Source organism: Mandrillus leucophaeus, unplaced genomic scaffold (assembly GCF_000951045.1).
Source record: "Mandrillus leucophaeus isolate KB7577 unplaced genomic scaffold, Mleu.le_1.0 Scaffold813, whole genome shotgun sequence".
NCBI classification, from domain to species: domain Eukaryota; kingdom Metazoa; phylum Chordata; class Mammalia; order Primates; family Cercopithecidae; genus Mandrillus; species Mandrillus leucophaeus.
Genome location: NW_012108842.1, coordinates 636732 through 648596, shown reverse-complemented (window position 1 = coordinate 648596; position 11865 = coordinate 636732). Strand labels below are relative to the sequence as shown.

At 35.3% G+C, this 11865-nt stretch overlaps 1 pseudogene; it reads right to left on the bottom strand.

Moving 5' to 3' along the window:
* Positions 1 to 10463: 10463 nt before the first annotated feature.
* Positions 10464 to 11865, bottom strand: part of LOC105530357 — a 36443-nt pseudogene continuing 35041 nt past the window's right edge.

Sequence of the window (11865 nt, the reverse complement as noted above, 5' to 3'; positions counted from 1 at the left end):
TTTTTTTTTTTTTTTTTTTAACCATTTGGGCATTCACTGGAGTAACACTTCTAATTTCCTTCATGAACATTGTTTTATCTTTTTTTTGTGTGTGTGTGTAAATCACAATTTGGCCATTTGATCCAAGAGGCCTAGCTTTTAATTTTTCCAAGCTATTAGCATGCATTTCTCATGTTTCTTAATTATTTCTAGCTTTTGATTTAAAGTGAAAGATGTGGTACTCTCCCTTCTACTTAGAGATCTTTGTAAGTTTATTAACTGATTTAATTTCAATGTTGCTGTATCTCAGGAAATAGGCCTGAGGGGTGGGAGAGAGATTAGGAAACAACTGATGTGTAGGGCACTCAGTTGACACCCATTTATTAAGTTGAACATCTTGTATGGGCATAATTTGTGATGCCCCGAACCAATTACAATAGTAATATGAACAATCACCAATCACAAATCACCAACTTACAAGGGATGTAAAGGACCTCTTCAAGGAGAACTACAAACCACTGGTCAGTGAAATAAAAGAGGACACAAACAAATGGAAGAACATACCATGCACATGGATAGGAAGAATCAATATCGTGAAAATGGCCATACTGCCCAAGGTAATTTATAGATTCAATGCCATTCTCATGAAGCTACCAATGACTTTCTTGACAGAATAGGAAAAAACTGCTTTAGAGTTCATGTGGAACCAAAAAAGACCCGGCATTGCCAAGACAATTCTAAGCCAAAAGAACAAAGCTGGAAGCATCATGCTACCTTACTTCAAACTATACTACAAGGCTACAGTAACTGAAACAGCATGGTACTGGTACCAAAACAGATATATAGACCAGTGGAACAGAACAGAGCCCTTAGAAATGATACCACACATCTACAGCTATCTGATCTTTGAGAAATCTGAAAAAACAAGAAATGGGGAAAGGATTCCCTATTTAATACACAATGCTGGGAAAATTGTCTAGAAATAAGTAGAAAGGTGAAACTGGATTCTTTCCTGACTCCTTATATGAAAATTAATACAAGATGGATTAGAAATTTAATGTTAGACCTAAAACCATAAAAAAAAAAAAAAAACCCTAGAAGAAAAGATAGGTAATACCATTCAGGACACAGGCATGGGCAAGGATTTCATGTCTAAAACACCAAAAGCAATGGCAACAAAAGCCAAAAAACAAATGGGATCTAATTAAACTAAAGAGCTTCTGCACAGCAAAAGAAGCTACCATCAGAGTGAACAGGCAACCTACAGAATGGGAAAAGATTTTTGCAATCTACTCATCTCACAAAGGGCTAATATCCAGAACCTATAAAGAACCCAAACAAATTTACAAGATAAAAACAAACAATCCCATCAAAATGTGGGCAAAGGATATGAACAGACACTTCTCAAAAGAAGACATTCATACAGCTAACAGACACATGAAAAAATGTTCATCATCACTGACCATCAGAGAAATGCAAATCAAAACCAGAATGAGATACCATCTCACATTAGTTAGAATGGCAATCATTAAAAAGTCAGGAAACAACAGGTGCTGGAGAGGTTGTGGAGAAATAGGAACACTTTTACACTGTTGGTGGGACTGTAAACTAGTTCAACCATTGTGGAAAACAGTGCGATGATTCCTCAAAAATCTAGAACTAGAAATACCATTTTACTCAGCCATCCCATCACTGGGTATATACCCAAAGGATGATAAATCATGTTGCTTTAAAGACACATGCACACTTATGTTTATTGCAGCACTATTCACAATAGCAAAAACTTGGAATCAACCCAAATGTCTATCAGTGACAGACTGGATTAAGAAAATGTGGCACATATACACCATGAAATATAATGCAGCCATAAAAAAGGATGAGTTTTTGTCCTTTGTAGGGACATGGAGGCAGCTGGAAACCATTATTCTCAGCAAACTATCACAAGAACAGAAAACCAAACACTACATGTTCTATACATCAGTCTCCCAAGTAGCTGGGATTACAGGCATGTGCTATAATGCCTGGGTAATTTTTGTATTTTTAGTAGGAACGGGGTTTTACCACGTTGTCCACCCTGGTCCCAAACTCTTCACCTCAAGTGATCCAACCGTCTTGTCATCCCAAAGTGCTGGGATTACAGGTGTGAGCCACCACACCTGGCTGACAAAATTTTTGAGAGAGGGAGAAAGGATCAGATATTTCATATTTCCCAGTATTTTTTGTTTTACTATTAATGTTGTTATGCTTTGATACAACAAATGCCTCAGAGACTCAGGTTCATTTACTTAGCAGAACCTATTTCAGAGGAAGGATTAGAGTCAACAGCTGGAGAATGATTTGCTTTGCATAAATAGGCAAGGTGACAACAGATTTTCTGGAAGTAATTGATAGTGAGAATGGCACTTCACAGGGAAAAAATGCAAAAAAAAAAAAAAGATGCTGAGATTAATAAATATCTTAGAAGAAAGTTAAATATTTAAAATTATTTGACAATAAATATCATTACGAAGTTATATACAAAATTCAGACATGCTAGGATTAGAGAATGGCTGTATCACTTCTGTAAAAAACAGAAATTGGATTAAAAACCTTATTAATAACACCAAAAGCCAATGTCAGGTTTTATGATTATATTCACATTGTATATGCCAAATAAAAGTAAATTTTGCTTATGTGAGAAACTTGACCCTATCCAGAGAGGTCAAGCAGGTATTCATATGATTTGGTGACTACAATGATTCTAGAATATAATCACCAATTTCTAGAAAATATGGTGGTTTACAAAAATTAAGAATGAATGCAAAGTTAATGGAAGACTGAAGCTTAGGTAAAATTCAGGTATAAAGATGTACTTCAGAGGATAATAAGTAAATGTAGTAAACCAAGAAAGACCAGTCACAATATGCTATGTTGTGAAAAATGAATATGACTATATTTTTAAAGTCTGAGAGATTTAAGTGTTTGTCTTTTTGGATCAGCTCCTCTATGTACTTTAATTAATTAAGAATCAACTTGTATTACTATCATCCTTGCCAGAGCTTCTGGTCCAGCAGTTTCACTTCTGTTTGAATGCAGCAGAAGGGTGCAGCTTCCTGTTGTCCCAGGAAACACCCAGATGGCATGGCACACAACCTCACCCATTCTGCTGCTGTTAGCCAGATGGACAATGTTTGCTAGAGCTTCCAGCCAAGTGGCCTCCTTTTTGTGTGAACTCAGCTGGAGGGCTTAGATTCCTATTGTACCAGGAAACACCTGAATAGCACAGCATATTCCACCTGAACCTGTCACTGGTAACCAGGCAAGTAATACCTGATAGAGCTTCCAGCCTAGTAGTCTTGCTTTGTATGAGTTCAGGTAAAGTGTGTAGCCTACTGTTACCCCCAGGAAACACTCATATGGCACGATGTGTGACATTCCACCAACCACGGCCACTTGTCACTAGGCGTTGCAGATTCCTATTGCCCTGATAACACACCGACAGCATGGCAAATAACTTCACTTGTCCCCACCTTCCATAGCCAGATGGACCATATCTGCAAGAGCTTCCAACGCACGTAGCATTCCCACTTTCATCTGAACTTCAGGAAGCGCAAAGACAGCAGATTAGGGCTGACAGGTCAAAGTTATGGTTTTGTGTGCCATCTATGGTCCCTTCCTGAGTAGGACGCATGGCCACAACATTTAACAAAAGACACACAGGCATGGAGAAAGTAATCAGAAGGGACTCCTCAAAGACCCAGGAGTCGACTAGAATCAAAGATAGTCAACTGAATTCATCTTATTTCATAATTAAACCCCTAAGAGCATCTAGAAAAGAGAAAGAAAAAACAAGTTCTGAAATTGAGACAGTAATTAATAGCCTACCAACCAAAAAGAGTTCAGGACCAGATGGATTCACAGGTGAATTCTACCAGAGGTACAAAAAGAAGACGGTATCACTCCTTCTGAAACTATTCCAAACATAGAAAAAAAAGGAATCCTCCATAACTCATTTTATGAGGCTAGCATCATCCTGACACCAAAACCTGGCAGAACCACAACAAAAAAAAGGAAATTTCAGGTGATTATCCCTCATCAAGATCGATGTGAAAATCCTAAATAAAATACTGGCAACACAAATCCAGCAACACATCAAAAAGCTTATCCACCATAATCAAGTCGGCTTCATACTTTGGATGCCAGGCTGGTTCAACTTACGAAAATCAAAAAACATAATCCATGACATAAACAGAACCAAAAAAAAAATTATTATCTCAATAGATGCAGAAAAGGCCATTGACAAAATTCAACACCACTTCATGCTAACAACTCTCATTAAACTAGGTATTGATGGAACATATCTCAAAATAATAAGAATTACTTATGATAAACTCACAGCCCGTATCATATTTTATGGGCAAAAGCTGGAAGCATTCCCTTTGAACATCAGTGCAAGACAAGGATGCCTTCACTCACCACTTCTGTGCAACGTAGTATTAGAAGTTCTGGACAGGGAAATCAGGCAAGATAAAGAAATAAAGGGTATTGAAATAGGAAAAGAGGAAGTCAAATTGTCTCTGCGGGTGACATGATTATATGTTAAGAAAACTCCACTGTCTCAGCCCAAAATCTCCTTAAGCTGACAGGCAACTTCAGCAAAGTCTCAGGATACAAAATTAATGTGCAAAAATCACAAGCATTCCTTTACACCAATAATAATAATAATGATTTAACAACCAGAGAGCCAAATCATGAGTGAACTCCCATTCACAATTGATACAAAGAGAATAAAATACTTATGAATACAACTTGCAAAGGGTGTGAATGACCACTTCAAGGAGAACTACAAACCACTGCTTAAGAACATAAGACAGGACACAAATAAATGGAAAAGCATTCCATGTTCATGGATAGGAAGAAACAGTACTTTTATAAACTACTTTATAAAAGTAGTTTATAAATTCAATGCTATTGCCATCAAGCTATCATTGATTGTCTTCTCAGAATTGGAAAAAAGTAAACTACTTTAAACTTCATATGGAACCCCCCAAAAAAAGCCTGCAGAAGCAAGACAAACCTAAGCAAAAGGAACAAAGCTGGAGGTATCATGGTACCTGACTTCAAACCATATTATAATTGTACAGTAACCAAAACAGCATGGTACTGGTACCAAAACAGATATATAGACCAATGGAACAGAACAGAAACCTCATAAATAACACCACACATATACAACCATCTGATCTTTGACAAACCTGACAAAAACAAGCAATGGGGAAAATATTCCCTAATTAATAAAAGGTGCTGGGAAAACTGGCTTGCCACATGCAGAAAACTGAAACTGGAACTCTTCTTTATACTTTATACAAAATTAACTCAAGATGGACTAAAGACTTAAACATAAGACCTAAAATCATAAAAATCCTAGAAGAAAACCTAGGCAATACTATTTAGGACATAGGCGTGGGAAAGTCTTCATGACTAAAACACCAAAAGCAATAGCAACAAAAGCCAAAATAGACACATGGGATCTAATTAAACTAAAGAGCTTCTGCATAGGAAAAGAAACTATCATCAGAGTGAACAGGCAACCTAGAGAATGGGAAACATTTTTGTAATCTAAAATCAAAACCACAAGGAAATACCATCTCACACCAGTTAGAATAGTGATCATTAAAAAGTCATGAAACAACTGATGCTGAAGAGGATGTGGAGAAATAGGAATGCTTTTACACGTTGGTGGGAGTGTAAATTTATTCAACCTTTGTTGAAGACAGTGTGGTGATTTCTCAAGGATCTAGAACTAGAAATACCATTTGACCCAGCAATCCTATTACTGGACATATACACAAAGGATTATACATCATTCTATAAGACACATGCATACATATGTTTATTGTGACACTGTTCACAAGAGCAAAGACTTGGATCCAACCCAAATGTCCATTAATTGTAGACTGGATAAAGAAAATGTTGCACATATATACTATAGAATGCTATGCACACATACAAAAGGATGAGTACAGGTCCTTTGCATGGACATGGATGACACTAGAACCATCATTCTCAGCAAACTATCACAAGAACAGAGAACCTAACATTGCATCTTCTCACTCATAAGTGGGAGTTGAACAATGAGAACACATTTACACAGGGAGGGAAACATCACACAATGGTGCCTGTCATGAGGTGGGGGAAATACCTAATATAGGTGGCAGGTTGATGGGTGCAGCAAACAACCATAGCACACGTATACCTATGTAGCAATCTTGCATGTTTTGCACATGTATCCCAGAACTTAAAGTATAATAAACATAATACAATAAAGAAATATCCTTGCAGTTATTTCTCACTTTATAACAAACTACCCTCAATTGTGGGTATTTTGAAAAACAGCAAGCGTTTTATTAAAACTCCCATAGCGTGAGTATTGGGTAGCCTCAGTCAGGTGGTTCATACACAGTGTTTCTCAGGCCATTACTTTCATATGGTGGCTGGGGAGGTAATCATCTGAAGGTCATTCATTCACATACTTGGTAATTGATGTCAAAAGATCCAAATTCCTGTGAGAATGAATAATCATGACTTTTTAGTCTCCTCTTTGCATCTCTCCTTGAAATTGTCCTTTATCATCAGGACTTTGTGTGTGACACTGGGCTCCAAAGTGTATACAGGGAGAAAAAGAGAAAGAAAGAGAAGGAGAAAGAAAGAAGGAAAAAAGTGTAAGTAGAAGACAGAGACAGACAGACAGAGACAGAGAGATGAAGATAATGTACTGCCTTTTCTAACACAGTCTTCAAAATTATGCTGTCACTTTCACTATAATTTATTTGCTAAGCAAGCCACAAACCTTGCCACATTTCAAGAGGAGGGACCACAGTTTAATAAGAATGTCAAAGTATTTGCAGTGATCTCTCAAAATTCCACAAATTTAAGCTATTGATTTGGTCAACAGAAGCCTCTAAGCAACTATGAAATTCATTACATATGGACATTAAAAACACAATAAAATCATAAAATGTATGTGAATTTATAGTTTTATAACTACTGAATCATTCATTAAGCATTTTAAAATATTTACTCATAGATTTTTATACATGAAATAGGTGTCCTAAAAACTAGACTCTAATAAATTAAATGACGTAGTATACTGTGGTGATCATAAGTGACTCAACTTTTTCCAACTTATTCTGCTCCAGACACATATACATGCATTAAAAAATGATGTCAAAAGACTTATATAGCCTAGTATAAAATGAAGGAAGAATGCCCACCAATTGTTAAAATTGGAGGGAATTCGATGAATAGATGCTTGTGAAAATTATGAAAAAGTGACTTTTGGGAGGAAACCAAATGAGACACAGTACCTTGAAGTAAGAAACAAAAATGTACAGAGTGAAGTTACTTTTGTTAAAATAAAATAAAATAAAATAAAATAAAATAAAATAAAATAAAATAAAATAAAATAAAATAAAATATGTGTGTAACTGGAGAGCTCCCTAGACTGCAACGGAGGCAATTTTCAATATTGTGAAGGGATTCTCTTACAATAGAGAATATGAGAAATGTTGCAGAAAACAACCCATGTTGAAGATTTCTTCAAGAAAACCGTATGAGGAAATAACCAGTGATACACAGTTGGAAGATTTTCAACCAAGGACTGTAGATAGAGGACATAATCAGAATAAGGCTTTGATTTTAATTTATATATGTATTTTTAAAGATAAGGTGTTATTCCATCGTCCAGGCTGAATGAAATGCAGTGCTGTGTTCAGGGCTCCCTGCAGCCTCAACCTACCATGCTCAAGTGACTCTCTCACTCCGTTGTCCAGGCTGGAGTGCAATGGTGTGATCACAGCTCACTTCAGCCTCAACCTCCGAAGCTCAAGTGATGCTTTCACCTCAGTCCCCCAAGTGGCTGGGACCACAGATGCATGACACCGCACCCAACAAGTATTTTAATTTTTTGTAGTGATGAGCTCTCATTAGGTTGTCCAGGCTGATCTCAAACTCCTGGGGTCAATCGTCCTATTTCAACATCTCACAGTGTTGGGATTACAGATGTGAACCACCATGCCTGAACAAAATGAGATATTTAAAAAAGCATGATTCAAATGTTCACAGATGCAAGTATCACTAATTTAAAACAAGAATGGGATGAGGTGAGAAGGATGAATAAAAAAACATCAGATATTTCTGAAATCAGAAATGGGATCCCTAATTATATATGAAATGATGGTTGAGTGCATGAAATAAAATGAAACCAAATGCATGACTGGTAGAGCCCCCAACAGAAATCACCTAATGCTCTAGAAATTGTCAGTAAACAGGTTAAAACCTAAAAGCATTACTTGTTAGCACCTTACATTAGAAATTTTCTGATTACCGTTTTTTTCCCAAAACTCTCTTGTTTCTAGTTGTTTTCTTGGTCTTAACTACTCATTATATGCTTTGATCAAACATTTATAACCTGATTCAATGTGGTTGTCTCAAGTTGTATTTCATTCTGTCTTAACTCTTGCAACCTGCATGTCCTCATTATGATGGATTAATCCAACAGCAAAGTTCACCTTATCTGACTGAGGATTATTCATTAATTTTTACTTGTTTATCTGACCTTTATCAATCTTGTTTCAGACAATCACTCTGAGCCACTGTCATGATGAGTCAGGATTCTAGATCTCTTATGAAGAACAAATTCATCCTTAAATAAAGTCTCTATACCAAAGACAAATCTATAGAAAAATGTCACTTGAAAAAATCAGTGCAGTACATGAATGAAATTCACACTGGATCACAAACCCAAAAAGTGATTATTGAGGCTAATAATTAGGAACTTGCAATGAAATCAATAAGACATCTTGATATGCTTGAATTGGTGATGGTTAGTATCCATTATAGGTAAAGCACCAAATACCTGGCTACTCCAGTGTTGATTTTTGGGAGTATGAATAGAGTGGTGATAGGCTAAGGGTATGCATGGGTCCAGCACGGCAAAACTTCCTCTAACCAAGTCTGAGTTAGCTACTACTGAAATAAAAAATCCAACCTGCTAGTACGCCAATTCTTATTATACATTTGGACATTAGGGAAGTGACCACTGGGGGGAGGGGGTGGGCGGTGAACCCAGTGGGCCAACTCTAAGTCATCTTTCTCAGAACCTCTACATGCCCCCACTTTCAAAAATGTTATTTTAAAAAGAAAGCCATGCCTCTTACTCATTCAAATTTTTCCAAGATTCAGTGTCAGAAGGAACACAACTTTTAGAATGATAACAAATGAAAAATTTGAAAATGTATGCTTTATGAGTTTTCAATTTATTGTCCCCTGGGTGCAAATATAACTTTATGATACTGAATCTGGATCCTGTAAACATTCCTCCTTTGCCAGCTAGTTGAATGTTAAGCTTCATCAATACAGAACACTGTAGTGATTGTGAGGTGTTAGATGCTAGAAGACATATCCCTTCTAAGACCGTAATCTTTACTGTTATTCAGTAATTTTTATAATTATTATTGGGTTTTAAGAATTTGTATGTTAAAGAATATATTTAAGACTATTAAAGAATATACTTAAAGAATATAAGAAGGAAACTTCTAATTAGCACATTTGTTTTATCTTTTAAGAAACACTGCCTTCTGCATAGATATTAATTCAGAAAACTACATAAACCATTTGTCCTTGACACAAACAGATTCAGCTTCACATGTTGCTTTCATCATTATTTTATAGAAAAACATGATCACGAAGATGAAGAATATTATTTCAATTCAATGATTCTAGGTGATTAGAGTTTCTGTGTTTAAATTTTGTTAACTCCTGAGATATTTAAAAGCTTTTAGAATCAATCTCAAAGAAACAGACACATGCACAATATTGACATTTTTGGAATTTCATATACTATGTGATTTTATGAGTCTCATGTAAACTTTCACATTCACATACTTTCCTAACTATATGTGTACATAGTATTTTATGTGAAAAGATTTCTCAATATGAAAACAAATGAAAGTATTCTTTGATAACTCATGAATAGACATAGATTTTTGTATCTGGCTCTATGGTCTACGAATGGCAAAGAAGATCTATTTTGGCAAGGTTCTTGATGCATTTTCAGAAGTTGTTTCATTAAGAAAATATAAATAGTCTAAAATTTAGTTTGTGTAGTACACGTTGAGTTACATTATTTCCCCAGACTAACATTTATCTATAAGATTTCCCCTTTTATAAAGAAGACATTTCTATAAAAAGCACTAGTACATTACACTTTTCTTTCTTGTACTTTGTTATTTATTTCTTTCTAGTGGCATGACTATATGTTCAAAGTGTAGTAAAGTAAAATATTTACTGTATATTTCTTTTCTAGACATTATAATAATTCATTTTATTACCAATTATTGCTACAACAGTTTCTCCTAGAGAAGAGTACTATAAAAGTCTATTTCTTGTGCCAGAAATAATCATTATGTCTTTCTTTCTTTCAACTGTTTAAGACACAACTCTTGTCAGACAGAAGAACTGCTCTTAAGTTGGTTCCCTTCTTCTCTGTCATTTTCTTTTCCAACCTTGTTCTGAGTCCAAAGCCTGTAATGAACAACAGTTGAAGATAGGTATCGGAGAGCTTTTTGCCATTTACTATGTTTTCTCCAGCATAGACTTTAAAAATTGTTGTATGTGATATTTGGCTCCTTATTCCACCTATAATTTAGTTTTTAATATGTTATGAGAAGAGAATAAGTAAAATAATTATATACATTTCTGGTTTGTATATCCTCAGTATTCCAGGCATTAAAGTAGGTGGAGATATCATACTTGACAAGGTAAGGACAAGAAATGTGAGATCTTATTGCAGTAGAGAAATCGTGTAACATTATAATCTAGAGGGACTGGACTAAACCTGCTGGACCATATCGATAATTCCTGACTAAAGGGAACTAGCCTTTTCTTTTCTTTTATGTATTACTACCCAATTGCAAATTGTCATTACTAAAGCAAAAATAGTAACTCAAGTTAGTCAAGGTCTCATGTGGAAAATATCTTCAGTCTTTCTGACCAAACATTTTACCAGGTTGCATAGTTTTACATAGGAAACCAGTTATGACTATCTGGAGTTTTAAAATAAAGAAAATTTTCATAAGAAAATATATGGCATTTCATGAAGGATATGAATTGGAAACACCCATTTAACACAAAGAACTTGCTAAACACCATGCTAAGAGAGTTGGCTAAGTTTAGTCAAGCTTTTACGTGTGCTATGTCATGGATTTGTCCTGAAAGGTGACCCTAGCCTTCATGCTGAGGCTTTGCTCAATAAAATGTGATCCTGCCAAATTGCAAAATTACCCTGTCTAACTCATCTTGTCTAATAATCAATCATGTACACTTAATCTTTATGTAATTTTCTATTTCCATATAGCCAACTACTCTCTTTTTGGTTTCCTTATTTTTATTTCCTCATATTTCCATTTTATTCACAAACAGATTTTCTTTAAAAGTCTCAGTTAACCTTTGTCTTAGTTGGGGTTGAATTCAGTTCATATTGCAGTCGCTATCCCCTACTTCAGTAGTCAAAATAAAATTTGTTTTGCAATTTTTGACAAGGATGTTGCTCAGTGTTTCTTTTTTTTTCTGACATGCACACATATATTCCATATAATTGTATTTGTTTATATAGAAGAGTGTTCTTTACCTATGTAATAAACATGCACATCCTGCACATGTATCTCTGAACTTGAAATAAAAGTTGAAATAAAACAATAAAAATATAATATATAAATATATTTATTTTATATGGCCATTTAATGCATTTCATTATTCTCCCGTTAACATATCCCAGCAGCATAAATGAAATTTGATGATTTCGTTATCAGTTATCCAAACAAGCTTTCCTATCCCTGACCTGTGAAT